The sequence below is a fragment of the Hyla sarda genome, chromosome 4 (assembly GCF_029499605.1).
Source record: "Hyla sarda isolate aHylSar1 chromosome 4, aHylSar1.hap1, whole genome shotgun sequence".
NCBI classification, from domain to species: domain Eukaryota; kingdom Metazoa; phylum Chordata; class Amphibia; order Anura; family Hylidae; genus Hyla; species Hyla sarda.
The window spans coordinates 330,569,714-330,593,980 of record NC_079192.1 but is presented as its reverse complement, the minus strand read 5'-3'; the positions used below and the strand labels follow the sequence as shown (position 1 = coordinate 330,593,980).

The 24,267-nt window shown below is 42.2% G+C and overlaps 1 protein-coding gene across 2 annotated transcripts in view; it reads right to left on the bottom strand.

Annotated features, from left to right (window-relative positions):
- ACSL6 (acyl-CoA synthetase long chain family member 6) overlaps positions 1 to 24,267 on the bottom strand; it is a 207,867-nt gene that overhangs the window by 168,142 nt on the left and 15,458 nt on the right. The gene's annotated exons all lie outside the window — the stretch shown is intronic.

The following is a 24,267-nucleotide window of genomic DNA, read 5'->3' as shown; positions in this document are numbered from 1 at the left end:
TACATAAAGACATTAACCTTTTACAGTGATTTCAGTCATTTACTGTAAAACATGGCAAAAGCACATGGGTTAAATAGGTGTGATACTGCTAATTAGCCACAACGTGTAATACCACACACAACCTGACAACGGATGTGCTGCTGTTTTTGGAAGAAATCAGCTCTGTTATTCCATTCCTGGATAATTCCTTTAAATCTCCCCTTATGACTTTTAATAACGTGGAAATATAATGTTTGATCATGTCTCCAATTTCCAAGAATCTACTGTCATTACCAACAAATCACAAAGTATTGTATAAAAGTAACTGGATTTTATTGGCTCAAAGGTCCGAGTCAAGAAACAAGCAACATAGACACAAGGGGAGATTTATCAAAACCTGTCCAGAGGAAAAGCTGCTGATTTGCCCATAGCAACCAATCAGATCGCTACTTTCATTTTCCAGAGGCCTTTTCAAAAATGAAAGAAGCCATCTGATTGGTTGCTATGGGCAACTCAGCAACTTTTCCTCTGGACAGGTTTTGATCTCCCCCACAGCACTCACTGCCAAGAGCTGTCAGGAGTAGTTAACCCTTTAATAGTAGACATTATAGGGGTCTTTTCACTTGGCAGGGGTTGCTGATTGATGAGGTGCGACTTTTCTGAAAAAAGTCACAAGTTTGTTGCGAAAACCTCAATTTGCCGCAAATCTACACCAGCCTAGACCTGGCTTACAAAAGCTGGCTGTGGAAAAGCATTTTAGAAAAAAAAGTCACATATTTTTGGTGCAAAGGTTTAAAAAAAGTGGTGTTCTGAAGTAATTTATTACAACAAATGTATTAACCCATATGTGTCATTATGATAAATAAGTAGCACGTGACCAAAACTAAAAACCAAAGCAAAAATAAATGACTTTAAAGCACACTTTCTAAAGACACACAATGATAAATGAGACCCTCCAAATAAGTACACACGGACCCACATGTACAGTGGTCCCTCAACACACGATGGTAATCTGTTCCAAACGGACCATCGTTTGTTGAAACCATCGTATGTTGAGGGATCAGTGCAATGTAAAGTATAGGACAGTGGTCTACAACCTGCGGACCTCCAGATGTTGCAAAACTACAACACCCAGCATGCCCGGACAGCCGTTGGCTGTCCGGGCATGCTGGGTGTTGTGGTATTGCAACATCTGGAGGTCCGCAGGTTGTAGACCACTGTTAGAGGAAGTTATACTCACCTGTCCCCGCCGCATTGGACCGTCACCGCTCGTCACCGCTGCCCTGGATGTCGCCGTCCATCGCTGTTGCCGCGTCCCCGGGGTGTCCCCGACGCTCCGGCAAGGCCTCTGCTTCCCCGGCATCCGCGCTCTGCGTCGCCACTATCACGTCGCTACGCACGTCGCTCCTATTGGATGACGGGACGGCGTGCGCAGCGATGTGATGACGTCGATGGAGAGCGCCGAAGATGCAGGGGATCCCGAAGAGGACGCGCCGGAGCCCCGAGGACAGGTAAGAAACATCACCGGAGCTCACGGGGCACCGTAAACCGCTATCCAGCGGCAGCTGAAGCAGTCAGCGCTGCCGGATAGCCGTTTATGCGATGGCCCCGAAATACAAAAGCATTGTATCTTGATGCTGCCTTCAACATGCGATGGCCTCTGAGAGGCCATCGCATGTTAAAATTATCGTATGTCGGGGCCATCGTAGGTCGAGGGGTCACTGTATTCCATAAAAAAACAGATTCATTACAGACTCCATACACAAACCACAAGGTTGTACAGTATATTAGTGTGGGAGAAGACAGAAACCAGCCCTACATATCTCATATCGCAGGAAGGTGGGTATGGCACTCTCCTTGACTGTCCAGGGCTTTCCCTAAATAGAGAACATTTCCTGAACCCCCTGGGGCAGGCAAGTCCCCCATAAAGGCAGATCAATAGGCAATGCACAACTCTCTGCTCCAACCCAAAGTGGAGTGCAAGACATATCAAAATCTGTGGAGAGGAAAAGTTGACCAACTGCCCATAGCGACCAATCAGATCGCTTCTTTTATTTTTCAGGGGCCTTGTTATGAATAAGAGAAGCAATCTGATTGGTTGCTATGGGCAACTGGTCAACGTTTCTTCTCCACAGGTTTTGAAAAATCTCCCTCTTTGTCTTCATCTTAGCCATGGGGGTCACATATTTACCATTTTAATAAGTAAGAAAATACTGTCTGTCTGAATGAATGACTGTAGCTAATGTGACTTGTTTCAAGGCAGATCCAAAGACAATGCATGACTCTCTGCTCCATCCCGAAGTGGGACTCGAGTGTCCCTTCTCAAGATCACAGGGGGATCCCAGCTTAATAGGTAGGAATACCCCTTAAAGAGAAGGATCCTCTGTTCAGGGAATTTTTTTTATTTGACTATGCTACAGGGGCTGTAAAGTTAGTGTAGTTCATAATATAGTGTCTGTACCCGTGTGTTACGGTTTTTCACAATTCTTCTGTGATTTTCATCCCACTATCTATTTTTACCAGCATACAAAATGACTGCTGTCTCTGATTTTTCCCAGCTTGCAATGCGGCCGAGACCTGACTCACTAGTCAGCTGATGACAGGTAGCCTGTCTGCTTCAATGGGTGGAGAGAGCAATCTGCAAGTAATGCAACAGCTCTAGGGACCCTGATCGAAAACCACAGGTCTTTTGTTTCAATGGGTGGGGTGGCTGATGTGTGGGAGGAAAATGGCATTGTCTGTCTCAGGAACTGTCCAATGTAGGAGCAAATCCCCATAGCAAACCTCTCCTGAGACAGGTGTCAGCAGAGAGCACTGTTGTTAGACAGAAAAGAACAACTCAACTTCAGCAGCTGATAAGTACTGGTAGGATTAAGATTTTTTAATAGAAGTAATTTACAAATCTGTTTAACTTTCTGGCGCCAGTTGATATGAAAACATTTTTTTTCACCGGAATACCCCTTTAATACTTTTATAGTGAATTTGTATCTGTTCTCTATAAATCCATTTCAACAAGCAGCTGATGTGACTTGTTTCAAGTATGCTTTGAAGTAGGGAAAGCAGAGTTTTTGTATCCTGGACTACAAGGCTGGCTATCCACCACAAAATGAGGTCAGTAGAAGTTTATTACAAGACATTGGGCTGTGGATTGGTATTGCTGATCCCTGGGATAATTAAACTGTTGCGGAATGCTCATTAATTCTGATTTAGCCGGCCGCTCTGTGCATTTACTGATTTCCATCTGCCTCTATATCGGCCATCCCACATACTGGATTCCTGGCCAGCCATCACTGCTCCCTTTATTTCACAATGTTCCATATTTAATCTAATAGACTTCTAATCAACAAGGACAGTGATTCATGGGAAATGCTTCAGACAGACAACAACTGTATTATAAGGAAAAGCCACATCATGTTTCCCTCCTATAACCGTAATAATAATAATATTGATTTGTATAGAGCCAACAGATTCCACAGCATCTTACCATTTTTGGATTACAAATAAAGACAAGTATCAGACATTACAATATGACAGTCATGCTGGTGGTTGGCAGCGTGCAGCATGTCCTGCTGCCCACCTCGGCCGAGTCGCACCTACTGCTCCTCCCACTCGCTGCAGGCTCTGGATTTTTCCCTTGAACTGTCACAGGTGGCGACAGTTTCAGGCACAATCTTAGGGGGTCGCATGCATGCACGGGCTGTCTCTCATGTAAGGGTCTATGCATGTTGTTGATTTTGGACCCCCCTCCAATTCCTACTAGGCACCACCTATATAAGGGCACCCCTTTCTTCTTGTGGTGCCTGAGCAATAGTATTGTTTTCCATAGCAAAGGTGGCTGTTCCGGTGTTGACAATTGCCTGTTTCCTGACAATTGCCTGTTTCCTGACTCTGTCTCTAGCCTGGTCCCTCAGTACCTGTCTACCTCTCCTGTGTATGATTCAAATTGTCATCTATGCCTCTGTCTGCTAGCTGCACCTGAGCTACTCTGCTCTGCTGTTCTGACAGCACCAGCTCTGCTTAGACACATAGTTAGCTCTGCTTCATCTGACTCTGCTGCTGCCACAGCTCGCAACGCCTGCTTGTATCCCCGATGCTTGCCACTTAACTGGGATCACTTTTGTGGTAGCGACCTGGTGTCTCCCCCTGCAGCCAAGACTAGCTTTCTCATCCTGGAGTGCAAAAAGGGGGAATACCAGAGGGACACTTAGATTTCACTCCCAATTTTAACCCAAGTGGCACAGCAGGTCCACACCCGTTGGGGTGTTACAATTATGACTTATTATTCAAACGGGAGGAGTGAGGGCCCTGCTCGCTAGAGCTTCCAAACCATGAGGAAGGGCGTTGAGACAAAAGGAAGAAAGCGCTTTATTTATTGATACAATATGCCAGCCATGTTTTATAAATACGGAAGGTTACATAAAGGAGGGTGAACCAGTCACCAAATACTTTTTGAATGTCTGAAGTGGATAGAGCATAGGGGAGACTGCTGAATATCCATAGAAACATGCTTTAGTATCAGTACTTGCTGGCTAAACATTCGACTAACACCCCACAGAATGGTCACATTTCTAATACACAAGAGTTAAAAGTAAACTTAAATTCCAGGAGCACTAAATGAAGAAAAATAATTACCAATACGGTATATACTGTATATATATATATATATATATATATATATGTGTGTGTGTGTTGCTGGGAAGGTTGAGTCATATTGTAAAGTGCTATCATTACAGCTCCCACTGGGCTTCTTTATGTAGTAATCTAGTACCAAGGAGGCTGTGGCATTGTGTGACTAGGAATTTGTGAGAACTGAATATCAACCCCCTAAGGGGGATATAATGGCGGCTTTAGTCACCTAGTTTTAACAGAAAAGTTGCTAAAGAGAATACTAAAATAATTCGCAAAATAAGACAATTCAGGACTAAAATTCACTGCTTTTTTATTTATATCGGAGTGATTTTTCATTAACCCCTTAAGGACCGGGGTTTTTTCCGTTTTTGCATCGTTTTTGGCTCCTTGCCTTTAAAAAATCATAACTCTTTCAATTTTGCACCTAAAAATCCATATGATGGCTTATTTTTTGCACCACCAATTCTACTTTGTAATGACGTCAGTCATTTTGCCCATAAATCTACGGTGAAACGGAAAAAAAAATCATTGTGCGACAAAATTGAAAAAAAAACCTCAGTTTTGTAACTTTTGGGGGCTTCCGTTTCTACATAGTAAATTTTTCGGTAAAAATGACACCTTAACTTTATTCTGTCGGTCCATACGATTAAAATGATACCCTACTTGTATAGGTTTGATTTTGTCGGACTTCTGGAAAAAATCATAACTACATGCAGGAAAATTTATACGTTTAAAATTGTCATCTTCTGACCCCTATAACTTTTTTATTTTTCCGTGTATGGGGCGGTATGAGGGCTAATTTTTTGCGCCGTGATCTGAAGTTTTTAGTGGTACCATTTTTGCATTGATAGGACTTATTGATAGCTTTTTATTCATTTTGAAATGATATAAAAAGTGACCAAAAATGCACTATTTTGGACTTTGGAATTTTTTTGCACGCACGCCATTGACCGAGCGGTTTAATTAATGATATATTTTTATAATTCGGACATTTATGCACGTGGTGATACCATATATGTTTATTTTTATTTACACTGTTTTTTTTTTTTATTGGAAAAGGGGGGGGATTCTAACTTTTAATAGGGGAGGAGTTAAATGATCTTTATTCACTTTTTTTCACAGTGTTATAGCTCCCATAGGGACCTATAACACTGCACACACTGATCTTCTATGTTGATCACTGGTTTCTCATAAGAAACCAGTGATCAACGATTCTGCCGCATGACTGCTCAGGCCTGGATCTCAGGCACTGAGCAGTCGTTCGGCGATCGGACAGCGAGGAGGCAGGTAGGGGCCCTCCCGCTGCGGCTATCCCGAACAGCCCGACTGAGCTAGCCGGCAACTTTTACTTTCGCTTTTAGCCGCGCGGCTCAGCTCTGAGCGCGTGGCTAAAGGGGATAATAGCGCGCAGCGCCGCGATCAACGCTGCGCGCTATTAGAGGCGGGTCCCGGCTTCACTATGACGCCGGGCCCGCCGTGATATGACGCGGGGTTACTGTGTAACCCCGCATTATATCAGGAGAGCAGGACCAAGGACGTACCGGTACGTCCTTGGTCCTTAAGGGGTTAAAGAAGATCAATGTCATACTCCTCTACAACTAAAGAGAAGCTTGAAAAAGTACCCTTAATTTATCCAGGACAGTGCCACTGTTTCCTGCTACCCAGAAGCCTTGGCAGCGACTCCGCACTTTAGTACCCCATTATCACGGGTTATATGCCTGTACTATCTTTTTTTTTCTCTGCTACATATTCAAGCAGTTTATTGGAAATAACGCTCAAAGATACTTTTCTGAAGAGGAATTTTATAAACATATTTTACAGTTTTGGGATTATAATTTATAATATTGAGGACATATATTTGCACAGAAAAAGCTTATTACTGTTTTATAAAGTGTTTATATCTTTTCATATATTTTTATTTATTTATTTATTTATTCCAAATTTTTATTTCAAAAAAGGAACAAAGATACAACGCACAACATAGAAATGTAACAAATAGTGCAGGAACCAAAAGTGCAGGTACAGTTATCAACGCTTACAGCTTTGCATTAAATCGCAAGATGCCAGTCCCAAACTGAGACGTATAGGGGATCAGCCAGATTCTGTCAATAGCAATTATAACCAGCAAGGGTGCGATCGAGATGCCAGTAAGCACCCGACAGTCAACTCCAGAATACCAACATTAAATTTAGGGCAATAACATATTGAACAACAAATAGCTCGTTACAAGAACAATCGGATCATCTGACTACCTCAACATGTACTATCTTTTCTAAGGTGAGCGGCCATCTTTATGGTTCCAGTCCAGCCCTGGACCACTTTAGCTACATTTACCAAGGGTAATACACCAGACACCGGTATCGGTCTCTCCATTTTTTTCTCCTTACAGATACAACTAAGGAGAACTGGTCTAAAGGGGTTTTCAGAGACTTTTTAATTGATGGCTTAGCCTCAGGTCTGATATAAGGCATGCCTTCCGATCAGTTTTTCAGAGCTATGGTGCCCGCATACACAGCCAACTGAGCCAGAAGCAGACGTTTCTGTTCTGCAGCTCTGTACACTGTGCTGGGTCACTGCAGCTTAGCTGCCATTCACTTCAATAGGAGCTAAGCTGCAGTAACTCAGCACAGCCACTAGACAACATAGGGAGCTGTCTACTTCTGTCTCCGTTTGTATGTGTGGGCTCTGCCGATCAGTTGATTTGGAGGGTGTTTGTTATTGGATGTCCAACAAAAAGATATTCCAATGCCACTTTTTATGAACCACTGGAAGGTCAGCTGTATTATTCATCAATATAAGCACCTGTATTATAGATATCTTTTGAGCAAATCAAGTGCTGTGTCTTCAGTACAGAAAAATGTCACAAAGATATGGCACAGTCACACGAGACATAAAATGCCACACAATTGCAAATACAGCACAATAGAATGAATAATAAACAAAAGTTTGACATAGTCTTGAAAGAAAAAGAATAACCAAACAATATGGTTCAAACACATGTCCCTGAGAAAAGACAAATAATTATAAAAAAAAAAAAGACAGGAAGGAGGGGAGAACAGTTCTCAAGTCCATCAAGATGACCAGTTTGCAAACCAATAGGCCAAGTCCAAAATACAGAGAAAAAACGAAAACCGCCAATCCAGGGAACTCTGTTAGCTTTATTCAGGAACATACACAGCAGCAGACAACGTGCAATACATGGTTCCAAACAGCAACCGGCCAAGTCCCCCTACTCTCTTATGAAATTTAGAGCGAAGGACCACAATATAAGCAACCAGATCTTCATATTTTAGATTCATGCTATGCCTATGCATAGCACTAAACAGTATTAGCAATCAAATGATTGCTATATATATTCCCCCATGGGGACATAAAGAGTTAAAAAATAAAAGTAAATAAGTGAAATAAAAAATTGAAATCACCCCTTTTCCACATTTTACTCAAAAAAGCATAAAAAATAATTATTAAACATATTTGGTATCGGTTTTACCGTGGTGGTCTCGATCAGCAGAGGCATAGCTTGTAGCTTCTGGGCCCGATGCAAAATCTGCAACAGGACCCCATATGCCAATTATATTACTGGTCTCTAATGGGGCAGATCTGCTTTGGAGCCCCCTTAGGCACCAGGGCCCCCGATGTGACTGCTACCTTTATAGCTACGCCCCTTCCGATCAGCTTCACTGACCTGCCGGGACTGTTTTACTTTCATTTTAGACTTTGAACACGGCTTCTAAGGGGTTAATGCCAGGCAACACTGCGATCTGTGATGTCAGCCATTAGAAACGGGTACCAGTGGCTAAAAGCCACCGGGATCATCCAGCTATGATGCGAGGTCAGCTCTTGAGCCCGCGTCATAGACGGAGAGCGGGCGCAGGGTGTACATGTATGCCCTGCGTCAAACTTATCCCCTATCCTAAGGACTATCTGGCTACCTTACTTTATACCTGGATGCCTAACTACTTACCTACATACCTGGCTATCTAACTACCTACATGCTTTGCTGTCTACCTACCTACATATCTTGCTACCTAACTACCTGTATAACTAACTACGTACATACCTGGCCTTCATACATGGCTGCCTAAGTACTTAGCTAGTCACCTACCTACATATCTGGCTTTCTGATCTACCTATCTAGTTACCTATTTACCTGGCTACCTACCTACCTCTTCTTTTACTGTGCAGTACAGCAAGGAGGGCATTATTTCAGTTTGTGGGCCTATAGGTGGGAAAATTGTGTAGAGGAGGGGAGGGGACTGGAAAAATGCAGAGTCTAACCTGTTTGTCCTGCAGATGAGATCGACATGGCGGTCTGATCCAGACGGAGAAGAAAAGGAAAGAGGACGCCGCTGATCAGAAAATACATAATTGTGAGTCCCTTTATGTAACTGTAATTACTTCTATGGTGTACAGATCCTGTGTACAGATGATATCTATCGCCATATGGTCCTGTGTATATAATCATTTATATGGTATACATATCCTATGTACAGCTGATATCTACTGCCATATGGTCCTGTATGTAATCACTTATATTGTATAGAGATCTCTGTACAGCTGGTATCTACCACTATATGGTCCTGTATATAATCACTTATATAGTATACAGACCCTGTATAATATACTGCTCTGTGTATATTGGTTTTATTTAGTACAGTATGGCAGTATTATCCAGTTATTGTGTGGTGGTATATATTTACTCTTTGTATACTGGTATTATTGATCATGGAAAATTTATTTTACCTACATTAAAGTGTTTCTTATATATAACATTTAGTTTATTTTGTGTGTAGGGGTGGTGGAGGGATTTTGGTGAAATAGGGGCAGAAGTGTGACCAATAGCGGAGCATCGCATGGGGCCCTTGCTTTTTTTCGGTCCGGGGTCCCTGAGTGTTTTCAGTCCGTCCCTGGCCACACCCCCTCATGACGTCACATCACACCCCCACCATTCATGTCTATGGGAGAGAGCGTATCGGCTGACACGCCCCCTCATAGACATGAATGGAGGGTGTGTGGCTTGATGTCACGAGGGGCATGGCTGTGGCGTCACAACCACTGCAACAGAAACCTGCATTTGTTTATAACGTTGGGTGCTGTGGGAGATCACGGGGAGTCCCAGCAGCGGGACACCCACGACCTGACATCTTATCCCCTAACCTTTGGAAAGGGGATAAGATGTCTAGCAGCTGAGTACCCCTTTAACAAACAGAAATTGTCCAAAGCAGAGAACCCCTTTAAATTTGTTCCAAGATTACTTTTAAATGCTGTCTTAAGCACAATGCACATGGTTTGGCTGAATATAAGATTACTCACTGATCTTTGCCGCAGTCCTCCGCTATGATCGACCAATACTTCTCTTTCCGTCGCTCGACCATGTAACTAATGAACATTTGAGGGAAGAAGTAACAGTCCGGACATTATTTTGCCTCCGTCATTATACAGGAATGATGAAGATGTCCGCGTTCTTCACTGACCTCAAGTTCTCATGAATATGTCCATCCTTTAGTAAGTAAAGACAATTGTAAGCATCCGGACTGCCCATGTATAAGTAATCCACATGGCCGCTAAATGTTAGAATTCCTGGAGACGTATGGGGGTGGTGTACTATGGAGTTATGCTTAAAGCGTGACTCATGGCTTCTTCAGTAACATGGCATATGGGTGATAACACACAAATGCTTTCTATCCTAATGCATATTCAGCTCAGCAGCTGCTGATAACACATAGTGGCCCACATGTATGGAGCCAGTGGATTTGTTGTCTACAGCAACCAGTCCAGCTTCTATGTTTCAGCGCGATTTACAAAAGGAAAGTTAAACTCAAAATAGGAAATATTTTAGACTGGGTATACTGCCACATTTTCCACTGTAGAAAGGAAAATATGAAGAAAATATTACTGCAGTGATAATATAATTTGTATTAGGATCTATTTATAATACCAGTGTCTTTTTAGGCGCCATAAGAGCCTATGGAGCAGTGGTCTCCAACATGCGGACCTCCAGATGTTGCAAAACTACAACTCCCAGCATGCCCGGACAGCCGTTGGCTGTCCGGGCATGCTGGGAGTTGTAGTTTTGCAAGTTCGACAGCTGAGTTCGACAGCTGCCTCTGCACCCCCTACAGTTACACTACTACTTACCCCTACTTGAAAGACCAACTCTGAGCAATTCATGGCTATAATCAGCATTAAAGGGGTACTCCGCTGGAAAACATTTTTTCTTAAAGGGTACCTCTCATCAAATAAACTTTTGATATATTTTAGATTCATGAATGTTGAATAACTTTCCAATAGCATGTTAATGAAAAATATGCTTCTTTCTATTGTATTTTTCCCAATCAGTCCTGTCAGCAAGCATTTCTGACTCATGCTGGAGTCCTAAACACTCAGAGCTGCCAGCCTGCTTTGTTCATAGCCAAACAGGCTGTGAACAAAGCAGGCTGGCAGCTCTGAGTGTTCTCCTTTGTGAACAAAGCAGATTGGCAGCTCGTAGTGTTTAGGACTCCAGCATGAGTCTGAAATGCTTGCTGCCAGGACTGGTAGGGAGACCCCTAGTGGTCATTTCTTCAAAGTGGAAAATTAAATAGAAAGAAGCATATTTTTTAATAACATGCAATTGTAAAGTTATTCTGCATACATTAATCTATAATATATCAAAAGTTTTTTTGATGAGAGGTACCCTTTAATCAACTGATGCCAGAAAGTTAAACAGATTTGTAAATTACTTCTATTTAAAAATCTTAATCCTTCCAGTATTTATCAGCTGCTGTATTCTCAAGAGGAAGTTATTTTCTTTTTAAAGGGGTATTTCAGGAAAAAACATTTTATTTTTATTTGTATCAACTGGCTCCAGAAAGTTAAATAGATTTGTAAATTACTTCTATTAAAAAAAATCTCAATCCTTTCAGTAGTTATTAGCTGCTGAAGTTGTTCTTTTCTTTCTGACAACAGTGCTCTCTGCTGACACCTCTGCTTGTCTCAGGATCTGTCCAGAATAGGAGCAAATCCCCATAGCAAACCTCTAATGTACAGGTCACCTGTCTAACCCAGGAAGAAGTACAGTGCTGCCTACGAAAAAACAAAATAGACAAATCACCAGGTCCAGATGGCATTCACCCCCGTGTTCTAAAGGAATTAAGTAACGTAATAGACAGACCCCTATCTTTAATATTCAGGGACTCCATAGTAACAGGGACTGTTCCCCAGGACTGGCGTATGGCAAATGTGGTGCCAATATTTAAAAAGGGGTCAAAAGGTGACCCCGAGAATTATAGACCTGTTAGTTTAACCTCTGTTGTATGTAAATTGTTTGAGGGTTTTCTAAGAGATGCTATTTTGACTCCATATCAACATGGCTTATGAGGGATCGGTCCTGTCAAACTAACCTGATCACCTTATATGAGGAGGTGAGCTCAGGACTGGACATGGGGTAATTGCTGGATTTCGTACATCTGGATTTTTCCAAAGCATTTGATACGGTGCCACATAAAAGATTGGTGCATAAAATGAGAAGGATCAGGCTGGGGGAGAATGTGTGTAAGGCTGGGTTCATACTACGTTTTGTAACTACGGTTCCCGTATATGGCAGGGAGGAGGGGGGGGGGGGCTTAATCACGGCGCCCGCGCTCAGCCATATAGGGGAACCGTATTTAATGCATGTCTATGAGCTGACCGGAGTGAATCGCAGCCTCCGGTCGGCTGCGTTTTCGTCCGTATGCGGTTTCCCGACCGCAGGCAAAAACGTGGTCGACCGCGTTTTTGCCTACGATCGGGAAACCGCATATGGCTGAAAAAGCAGCCGACCGGAGGCTGCGGTTCACTCCGGACGGCTCATAGACATGCATTAAATACGGTTTCCCTATACGGCTGAGTGTGGGCGCCCCGATTAAGCCCCGCCCCCCCTCCTCCCATCCGTATACGGGAACCGTAGTAAGAAAACGTGGTGTGAACCCAGCCAAAGTGGGTAAGTAACTGACTCAGTGATAGGAAATAGAGGGTGGTTATTAATGGTACTTATTCTGATTGGGTGACTGTTACTAGTGGGGTACCACAGGGGTCAGTCTTGGGTCCTGCTCTATTTAATATATTTATTAATGACCTTGTAGAGGGGTTGAATAGTAAAGTAGCAATCTTTGCAGATGATACTAAACTCTGTAAAACGGTAAACACTATAGAGGACAGTGCACTGTTACGAATGGATCTGGATAGGTTGGAGGTTTGGGTTGAGAAGTGGCAGATGAGGTTCAACACTGATAAATGTAAGGTAATGCACATGGGGGAAAAAAATCTGGGCTGGGATTATGTATTAAATGGGAGCACACTTGGGACGAATGACTTGGAAAAGGACTTAGGAGTCTCAGTTAACAGTAAATTCACCTGTACTGACCATTGTCTGACAGCTGCTGCCAAGGCTAATAAAATCATGGGCTCCATCAATAGGGGCAGAGATGCCCACGACAAGGAAATAATTCTACTGCTGTACAAATCACTAGTCAGACCACACATAGAATACTGTGTACAGTACTGGGCACCAGTGTACAAGAAAGATATAGTGGAGCTGGAGAGGGTTCAAAGACGGGCAACCAGAGTAATACGAGGACTAGGAGGACTACAGTACCCAGAAAGATTATCAGAATTAGGGTTATTTAGTTTAGTAAAAAGAAGGCTTAGGGGAGACCAAATAATTATGTATAAATATATCAGGGGACCGTACAGAGATCTCTCCCATGATCTATTTATACCCAGGACTGTATCTATAACAAGGGGGCATCCTCTACGTCTAGAGGAAAGAAGGTTTCTACACCAGCACAGACGGGGGTTCTTTACTGTAAGAGCAGTGAGACTGTGGAATTCTCCGCCTGGGGAGGTGGTCATGGTGAACTATGTAAAAGAGTTCAAAAAGGGTCTGGATGCATTTTTGGAGAATAATAACATCGCTTGTTATGTATACTAGATTTATAGGGACAGAACGTTGATCCAGGGATTTATTCTGATGCCATATTTGGAGTCGGGAAGGAATTTTTACCTCTAGTGTGAGTTTTTTTTTTTGCCTTCCTCTGGATCAACTCAGTAGGGACTCATTAGGGATATAGGTTGAACTTGATGGATTCAACCTTATGAACTAAGTAAATGCTTCAGACAGTTCCTGAAACAAGCAGAGGTGTCAGCAGAGAGCACTGTTGTCAGAAAGAAAAGAACAACTCAACTTCAGCAGCTGATAACTACTGGAAGGATTAAGATTTTTTAATATAAGTAATTTACAAATCTGTTTTACTTTTTTGAGCCAGTTAATATATATACACACCCCTTTAACCCCTTAACGACGCAGGACGTATATTTACGTCCTGCGCCGGCTCCCGCGATATGAAGCGGGATCGCGCCGCGATCCCGCATCATATCGCGTGGGTCCCGGCGCTAATCAACGGCCGGGACCCGCGGCTAATACCACACATCGCCGATCGCGGCGATGTGCGGTATTAACCCTTTAGAAGCAGCGGTCAAAGCTGACCGCCGCTTCTAAAGTGAAACTGAAAGTATCCCGGCTGCTCAGTCGGGCTGTTCGGGACCGCCGCGGTGAAATCGCGGCGTCCCGAACAGCTGATCGGACACCGGGAGGGCTCTTACCTGCCTCCTCGGTGTCCGATCGACGAATGACTGCTCCGTGCCTGAGATCCAGGCAGGAGCAGTCAAGCGCCGATAATGCTGATCACAGGCGTGTTAATACACGCCTGTGATCAGGATGAGAGATCAGTGTGTGCAGTGTTATAGGTCCCTATGGGATCTATAACACTGCAAAAAAAAAGTAAAAAAAAAGTGTTAATAAAGGTCATTTAACCCCTTCCCTAATAAAAGTTTGAATCACCCCCCTTTTCCCATAAAAAAAATAACAGTGTAAAAAAAAAAAAAAATAAACATATGTGGTATCGCCGCGTGCGTAAATGTCCGAACTATAAAAATATATCATTAATTAAGCCGTACGGTCAATGACGTACGCGCAAAAAAATTCAAAAGTCCAAAAAAGCGTATTTTGGTAACTTTTTATAACATTAAAAAATGAATAAAAAGTGATCAAAAAGTCAGATCAAAACAAAAATCATACCAATAAAAACTTCAGATCACGGCGCAAAAAATGAGTCCTCATACCGCCCCGAACGTGGAAAAATAAAAAAGTTATAGGGGTCAGAAGATGACATTTTTAAACGTATAAATTTTCCTGCATGTAGTTATGATTTTTTCCAGAAGTGCGACAAAATCAAACCTATATAAGTAGGGTATCATTTTAACCGTATGGACCTACAGAATAATGATAAGGTGTAATTTTTACCGAAATATGCACTGCGTAGAAACGGAAGCCCCCAAAAGTTACAAAATGGCGGTTTTTTTCCATTTTGTCGCACAATGATTTTTTTTTCCGTTTCGCCTTGCATTTTTGGGTAAAATGACTAATGTCACTGCAAAGTAGAATTGGCGACGCAAAAAATAAGCCATAATATGGATTTTTAGGTGGAAAATTTAAAGGGTTATGATTTTTAAAAGGTAAGGAGGAAAAAACGAAAGTGCAAAAACTGAAAAACCCTGAGTCCTTAAGGGGTTAAATTTCCTTTCTGTCTGACCACAGTGTTCTCTGTCCGTGTCAGGAACTGTGCAGAGCAGGAGAGGTTTTCTATGGGAACTTGCTCCTACTCTTGACAGTTCCTAAAATCGACAGAGGTGTCAGCAGAGAGCACTGTGGACAGACTGAAAGGAAATTCAAAAAGAAAAGAACTTCCTTTGGAACATACAGCAGCTGATAAGTACTGGAAGGGTTAAGATTTTTAAATAGAAGTCATTTACAAATCTGCTTAACTTTCTAGCACCAGTTGATAAAAAAAAAAATGTTATCTTGGCTGTTATACCCCTAAAGCGACCGCAGCACCTGTCAAAATGCTTGTCGGTATCCCTGTTTTAGGATAGTTGGGATGCACTACATCATCACAGTGTAAACCCAGCCTTACGTGTTGTTAAAACGGTATGGCAAATACTGTTAATAAAATGTGAAAAACAATCACAGAATTGCTTTTTCCCATAATTAAAGTTAAAAGGTTCCATGTACCTTAAAACCGTATCAATTAGCATAACATCTCTTCCACAAAGAGATACTTAGCTAAATCTATGGAATATTAAATAATGTTCTGGTCTTGACATGAGGATACACATATTTTGTATCACCGTAATCACATTGACCCATGAAAACCCACAAAACTTCAAAACACAACACTGCTGGAATTGTCTCTCCCCAGAAAGAGTTAATCAATAAGCACGTATGCATTTGACACTTGGGTAGAGAAAGATATTTTTATTGTTTTGAACACCTGGTTATAATGCTTAAAATACTTTTAATTGTTTCTATGGTAACAACAATCACTTAATATATAAACAAGCAATTATTCCAGGTAAATATTTTCCGATAAGGTAAAGGCGCCCTTATAAAGCTATTTTTAGGTTCTTGTTAAATAAAGTAAAACAAAAGCAATACAATCCTTTTGCTTTACATGAACCTACAACTCTGAACATCATAAAGTAGTTTTTATAATATTTAAATTTTTCTTTCTGATTTTCCAAGTCCCATTGCTTGTATAAGCCTAACTACGGCTTCTGAGAGTCATATTAATACAAATATACTAGACAGGCATGACGCAAGTGTTAGTAATGGGAGAATATTCATGAACTCTTCAATTGCCAATATCGCAGTAAATGTTGCAGGTAACAATGTAGAAACAGAGGACAAGACAGCACTCACCATCCAACTCGGCTTTATTCAAGCGTTGAAGATGACATAAGGTATGTGCTAAGGTGGAAGCGGGGAGCAAGGCCGGGACAGACTGTTTCACGCTATCACAGCGCTTCTTCAAGCCGGTATACCGGCTTGAAGAAGCGCTGTGATAGCGTGAAACAGTCTGTCCCGGCCTTGCTCCAACTCGGCTTTATTCAAGCGTTGTAGATGACATAAGGTATGTGCTCAGGTGGAGGCGGGGAGCAAGGCCGGGACAGAATGTTTCACGCTATCACAGCGCTTCTTCAAGCCGGTATACCGGCTTGAAGAAGCGCTGTGATAGCGTGAAACAGTCTCTCCCGGCCTTGCTCCCCACCTCCACCTGAGCACATACCTTATGTCATCTTCAACGCTTGAATAAAGCCGAGTTGGATGGTGAGTGCTGCCTTGTCCTCTGTTTCTACACTAATGAAAAGTGAAGCTTTGATAACATGCTCTGTCCCAACCTGCAGGTACAATTTCCATATACATTTTCATAGCACAATTAAATAAATGATATTTCTGTAGTAGTTGCTAAGAAAGTTTACCCTTTTCTTGCTCATATAAATCTGCTCATTTGTATATAGATGGAAGAAATACATGGAAAAGTTGCTGTTGCGCCCAGTTCCAGCACTTGAAGTCAATAGCACTTATTTGTACAAATGTATTGCTGTCTACAAATAGTCATATTTCCCTATCATTTAAAGAGCTCTGTTCCCAGAAGTAAATTTCTTTCCAGAAGCTTTTCAAGGTTCAATATCATTTGGACAGCATTTAAGAATTCCAGGTCTTAAAGGGGTATTGCGCTGTAAACATCTTATCCCCTATCCAAAAATGTTAGATCACGGGGTCGGAATCTCCAGGTCGGCAGCAGCGGCATCTGGAACACGGAAGCATGCAACTTTCGTATTTGTGACGTCACGCCACGCCCCCTCCATTCGTGTCTATGGGAGGGGGCGTTGCGGCCGTTATTCCCCCTCCCATAGAAATGAATGGAGGGGGTGTGGCGTGACGTCATGCCCCCGTCTCGGAAGCCCGGCGGTTTCCGAAACTGCAGACGCAGCTATGCATAGAATGCAGGCTACTGCAGGGAGATCGCGGGGGGTCCCAGCAGCGGGCCCCCCCGCGATCAGACATTTTATCCCCTATCCTTTCGATATGGGATAAGATGTTTTTGCCCGGAATACCCCTTTAACTTTCTGGCACCAGCTGATTTAACAAAAAAAATTTCCACCGGAGTAACCCTTTAAAGAGTAGGGTAAACTAAGAGTAGAATTTTACAGTTCAGGCTCTGACGTGTATACTCCACATATCTTATTCTAACAAGAAGCCTTATGTATGACATCCTAAAGCACACAAAGAGAGCTATGCATGGTGTAGAGATCACCAGTAAAACAGAAAAGACGCTGGTTAAAATCGCTTACCTAGTTTTGTTGTGCAGGTCAGGCACAACCCTGATCAATACGTGTGTGTGTGTGTGTGGGGGGGGGGGGGGTTCAGCTGCAGCCATTCATAGATATCCACAATGACAGTAACTTCAACACTCCTCCACCAACCAGGATAATATTGGCGTTAACTCGATAGGGGACTTCGGGGATATCTTGGTCGATTTGATCAGGCAACAAACATGTCACAATAAAATCCATTTGTTTACTTACCACTGTACCAAGTCCCCTATTTAATCCGTGCCAATATTATTCTGGTTGCTGGAGGAGTGTTGAAATTACGCAGTATGACATTTCCCATTGTATGACGTAAAGTGACACAATTGGAGCATAGCCTTACATAACACTGAAGAGATGCACTAACATTTATGCCAGGTATTTGTTGGTTACTAACACTTTTTTGTAGACTTGATCTATATATTTATCTTTAAAGGTATGTAAAATACAAGTTTTCTCTAGTAGGAAAACAATTATTAATAAGTAGCGGATGCTAAGTAGAAAATGTTCCCAGGCCATAATAGCAGAAACAAATCACAGGGACACTGCCCTCTAGTGGTACACAAAGGAAGTGCCTTAGAAATATTTGCAGTCCAGCACTTTTCTGCACTAGTGTGAAGTCTCCTGTGTTATTCTGCTTTTTTGTTGTATGTTATTTTACATAAACTAAATGTATGATTCAATAGCATAGTATTCCAGTCATGACAAAATATACAAATTAATAATTATATTCAAATGAGCATATGTCAGGAAGTATTTTTACCAACCCTTCTAGCATGTATAATTTTCTGTGATCTCAAAATCGATGGCCTGTCCTAAGACCAGGTAGCAGTTGAGTAGGGGGGCAACTCTCCGAGTGCCCCCTACCCTCGAGGAACATCTGTTTAAAGTGGCCGCATTACAGCGTCTAAAGGGTTCCAGAAACAGTTGTCATCAGAGAGGACTTAGACAGAAAAGAACAACTCAACTTCAGCAGCTCATAAGTACTGAAAGGATTAAGATTTTTTATTAGAAGTAATTTACAAATCTGTTTAACTTTCTGGAGCCAGTTGAGATATATATTTCCTGGATAACCCCTTTGATATCTGTTGTGTTACTGAAAAAGTGGATTAAAATGATAAATGTTCCAAAAATTTTTTTTTATTATTACCTATTTTATGTGGCATGATTATCTTTTTAACAGTAGAGAATGTCATTGTGGGACAAATTGAAAAAAAAAGCAATTTTTTAATTTTAAGGGCTTTCAATTCTACACAGAACACTATTCTGTAAAAATGACACATTATCTTTATTCTTTAAGTCCATACAATTAAAATGATACCCAACTTATATAGGTTTTATTTTGTTTTACTTCTTTTAAAAATTATAACTTTCTGTATGAAAATTTGCATGTTAAAAAATGGCCTCTTCCAACCCCTATATCTTTTTTATTTAGGCGCTATATGAGGGCTATTTTTTGCGCTGTGATCTCTAGTTTTATTCTGTACCGTTTTTGTTTTGATGGGACTTTTTGATCGCTTTTCATACAAAGTGACCAAACATACGCAATTTTGGAATTTGGTATTTTTATCCTTATTCTGTAGGTCAATACGATAACAGCGATAACCAGTTTACATATACATTTACACAGTTCACTGCGCAGTGTAAAGGCAGGGGGTGGTATATCATGATGGGGCAGAGAACTGGGAGGATTATAAAATTCAAGAAGAATATGACAGGTACTCTTTAATCATTTATCAGAGTCATCGCCCCTCCACTCACAAGATAGTAAGGCAACCTGTATTCCTGAAGCTCTGATTGGACAGCACGGACCCGGAGACAGACAGGGACCCTTTGGCCATCATCCTGCTGATCAGGACCCCGCGATTACCCCGCAGTGGTCCTGATCACTGAATCGTCAACAACTAAACCACAACCAAACCTTCTTTAGATGTCTTGGGATTTCCTCAGGTTCTATTAAACCTAGGCCCAGACTGTGCACAGATCTTCAATGATGAAATATACCTCAGGATTTTAAGAGCTAGGCCCAGAGAATAAGCCGTATTGAGGATGATAACCAAACTCTGCCAAGGCCAAATATGATTGATGTTAGAGACATAACACCTTAAATATTGATCTTATCATCAACCCTTTCAGTTTACCCATTAGTCTCTGGGTTAAAGGTTGAGGAGAAAGAGTGATACACAACTTGTTACAGAAATCTCTCCAAAATTTGGAGTGTACTCCAAATTGTACTCCCTGGTCTGATACAATATTGTCATTGACACCAATCGGGCATACCACATGATCAATGGATAACACAAATAATTCTAAATAATTGCCAAAAAGGAATGAGATGTCACATTTTACTGTCAACCACCACCCAGATCAAAGTCATCCCCTGAGACAAATCAGCCATGAAGTCTTATCACAACCGATTGTCCCTGCTTACACGGCCAATTGTCCTAACTGGAACCTACACTGTTTTACAGAACAAGGATAGTCAATAGGCTGGATCAGAACCAAGCTAGAAACCAGGGAATAACTAGAGGCTATCCAGGGGTCAACACCAATAAACAAATTAGAATCCAAAATAGAGAGTCAGACAAAAGTAAAAATCCAGATTTATACAAACAGCAAGGTGCAGGAATTCGAGTGACAGCAGGAACTAGGGTCACAGGTCGCTATGGCCAGCAGCCGTCTGCTTAAATCTGGTGCCATCCGAAAGCATGGAACTTTGGCGGCATGCCTGAGTGACCTGGTGTCCATGCTCTCTAATAGGCTAACCAGCCCTACAGCCATAGCAGCAGAGTGACCCCGTCGAAGGCACTGTGTAGAGAGGAGTAAGTGGTCAGATAAGTTCTTAACACAAACTTTCTATCATTTACATTTCTTGATACATTGGGCACACATATCAGAAAAACATTATTTTTATCTGGAGGGGCAAGCTGTGCATAACTAGCTTGCCCCCTGACTGGTGAGCAGTTAAGGGTTTAAGGAAAATACAGGCAAGGTTTTTAGCCCCCTCCCCCGCCTGTAAAATTTGCGGTAACTGTAATGGTATGTCCCATGGGTGGGGGGGGGGGAGGAGTGCACCAATCAGGGGTTTAATAGTTGCCCGGGCTTTCAGGGGCCCTCCCCTGGGTATTTATAGATGTGGTGCCTCTTCCCCCCTCAATCTGCCTAGGTCCCGGAGTTTTGCCCTCCCTCCCTTTTTTGTATCTCTGTTTGTTGTACGTCACAGCTTGGCGGTAAGAAGACGGTGAAAGCGGCATCAACCCAGGGTAGACCTCCACACAGGACAGTGTGGCAGCACCTCTCGGGTTGGCAAGAAGCCAATCGGTGTCTTTGTTACAGTTAAATTGTTATTTATATAAGTAATTTTATAAATAAAGCTGTGGCCGATCCCCACCTACGAAAAAGTGAAATTGTTGTTGTGTCAGTTATTATTTAAGTATTTATTGTAGTAATGGGGAGGGGTAGTTATAGCCTGCTAGGAGCTAATTGGGTCTCAACAGTCTTAGCTAGCCCAGGGCTACATAAAATGCACAGAGATTTTCATAAATCCTTTACAGTGCTTTTCCTTTCTACATGCCAAATGAATCATTGTACGGCTTCAGTTATAATTTTACCTGTTGGGAGTTTGCTTTACCCACAATACACAGCACCATTCACACAGAGATTTTCCTGTTGAGCTTTACAATATACATTCCCACTAAGCTGTAGCTTATAGTTATAGAAGATGGTCTGTAATAACATCAGCTTATGGGGTCATAAAGTAATAGACGCAATATGTGCGAATAGGAACATTGGTGTTGCCATAGAAATAAACAAATTATGTCTGAGGTTTTACAGGTGAAAAAAATTATAAAAACATATGATTGTTGCTATAGTTAAAGGTGTACTCCCGTGGATCAACTGGTGCCAGAAAGGTAGCTCTCTGCTGACATCTCTGTCCATTTTAGGAACTGTCCAGAGCAGCATATGTTTGCTATGCATTGCTATGTTTGCCAGACAGTTCTTAAATTGGACAGAGATGTCAGCAGAGAGCACTGTGGTCATGATGTCAGCAGAGAGCTCTGTGTTCCAAAAAGAAAACCATTTCCTCTGTAGTATTCAGCAGCTAATAAGTACTGGAAGGAGCAAGATTTTTTAATAGAAGTAATTTACAAATCTGCTTAACTTTCTGGCACCAGTTGATTTAAAAATAAAAGTTTTCCACTGGAGTACCCCTTTAACACTGTTTATACTTTTTACTTACATAGTTTAGTCCTCTTTTAGTGTCAATGATGTCATAAGGTCTTTAAATGTTGGCCTAAATATGATTTTACTGAGTAAAATAAAGTGCTGAAATTATTTTGTAGCAGATATTTTCTTCTTTATACGTCCAGAAAGAAGCATCTTTATCAGTGGTCTCCAACCTGCGGACCTCCAGATGTTGCAAAACCACAACTCCCAGCATGCTCGGACAGCCAACGGCTGTCCGAGCATGCTGGGAGTTGCAGTTTTGCAACATCTGGAGGTCCGCAGGTTGAAGACCTCTGATCTATATAAATAAATAGGTAAATGACTAATTTCTATCATTAGGGTAAGGTGACACAGGGGGCTTCCGTGGTGTATTTCACGTTGCGGATGCGCCAGAGATGCAGGGTTGTTAATGAGCCTATGTGCTGCCACCTTTCCATTTATTCTCTGTATATTCTATCTGGATATGGTGTCTGGGGTTGCTTGTTCACGTGAGACACGTAACATACAGTAGGTGTGGATCCTGGAGGTGGGACCCACATTTATATCAATCATTTATGGCATATCTTAGCCAAGGTATCAGCCTAGGAGCCGTATACTGGTGGCATCTTGACCAAAGCCAAGATGCCCAGGGGTTGCAGGGAGGTGAGGAACCTAATGGCCACACACACCTCCCCTAGACCGCCAGGAGGGACACCCAGGAGGGCTACATCCTGACAATCCTGTGTACAAATAAAGACACAAACGTGGCACAGTGACAAACAAAAAAATAATAAATAAGTGGACGAGTGCAGATATACTGCCCGGTCATCCGGCCGAATCTATAAAAATTGCCCTGATCCTAGCCAGAAGGCCGGGATACCAAGGGTGAGTGCCAAAGGTGAAGAGTATGGTGCAGTGCTTTCACCCAGTGAGTTATAACACCCAGTGAGTTTCGGCACATCAGGGTCACCACTCCCCAAGGCACAGAAGTACCTCGGCTCTACACCCCTCTACCTCATGGCGAGACCCGGAGGAAACAGGTCACATCAGGGCAGCCGTCGAGCTGATTCCTCAGAACCAGCCCTGGAACGCCCTGGTACACCTGCCCCCTCCATGCAGCACCCATTCCCACCAGCCCCACACCGGTGGGACTTCTCCACCAGTATGAAACTGATAAGAGCAGACTTATTACACTTGATCTTAGCCAAAAGGATGTGGCAACCACTAACCTGTTTGCAGTGGTGCTACATCTAGGTAGAACTGCAAGCAGGCGCATTGGTTCTCAAACCTGGCCTAGTAGGCACCTTACAATCCAACTGAAGGATGGTGGATCATGAGTTCATCCTTATCTATCGTACAACTTTATCTGCACAGTCTTTCCTTAAAAGAAAACCTAGTAGCTGCTAGGCCGTGCAGCAGCTCTAGTGCTCCAGACCCCATCACTGACCATGTACCGTACAGTACATATTGTGCAGTACAGTAAGAGGCCAGGCCAAGGCTGATGGGAAGCCCATGGAGACAGAGTTGTTCTAAACATACAGAACGAGGCTAGCTATAAAGTCTAGATTACTATACATACTGTACAGTACATATGTATTCTTACAGCTTTGGTACAGAACACTGTACAGTATGCCAGGAACAGCTGCCAAGTCATTCTACCAAGCTCAGTGTCTGCGCATTTGCTATACCAGAAACAGTGTAGTGCGGTAATACAGATGGCGGCCGCTACATTTGTATAGGTAACTGAAATATGACATAAAGAGACACCTAAAAAGATATTTAACTGCTTTAATACTGAATGTTATACCTCAACATTTGAGACATTTTGAATACAGAAGATGACATGTAGGCAGTTCTGACTTCGATGAAGTTCCATATTGCTGACATAACTGTCAGGAAAGAATGCTATCCTATAAATTATGGTTCAGTAATGTCTCGATACTTGCAGGACTATTCTTGCCATTATTTTTATTCACTGGTGAGTCAGGTGGATTCTGCCTATAGACATAAGACTCTTCTCATTTTCAGCAAAATCCCGTCAATGTCTAATGCCTTTGAATGTTTGATTCTACAGGCAAGAAACAGATCGGACAGGTTGGATATTCCTGGCTGATTTCTTCTGATTGTAGGTGACATAATTGGTGCTAGAAGTGTTAGGTCGTGACTTACAACTCTCCCTTGTAAAGGGTAGGAAGTGGACACGATCACTACATAAGATCATTG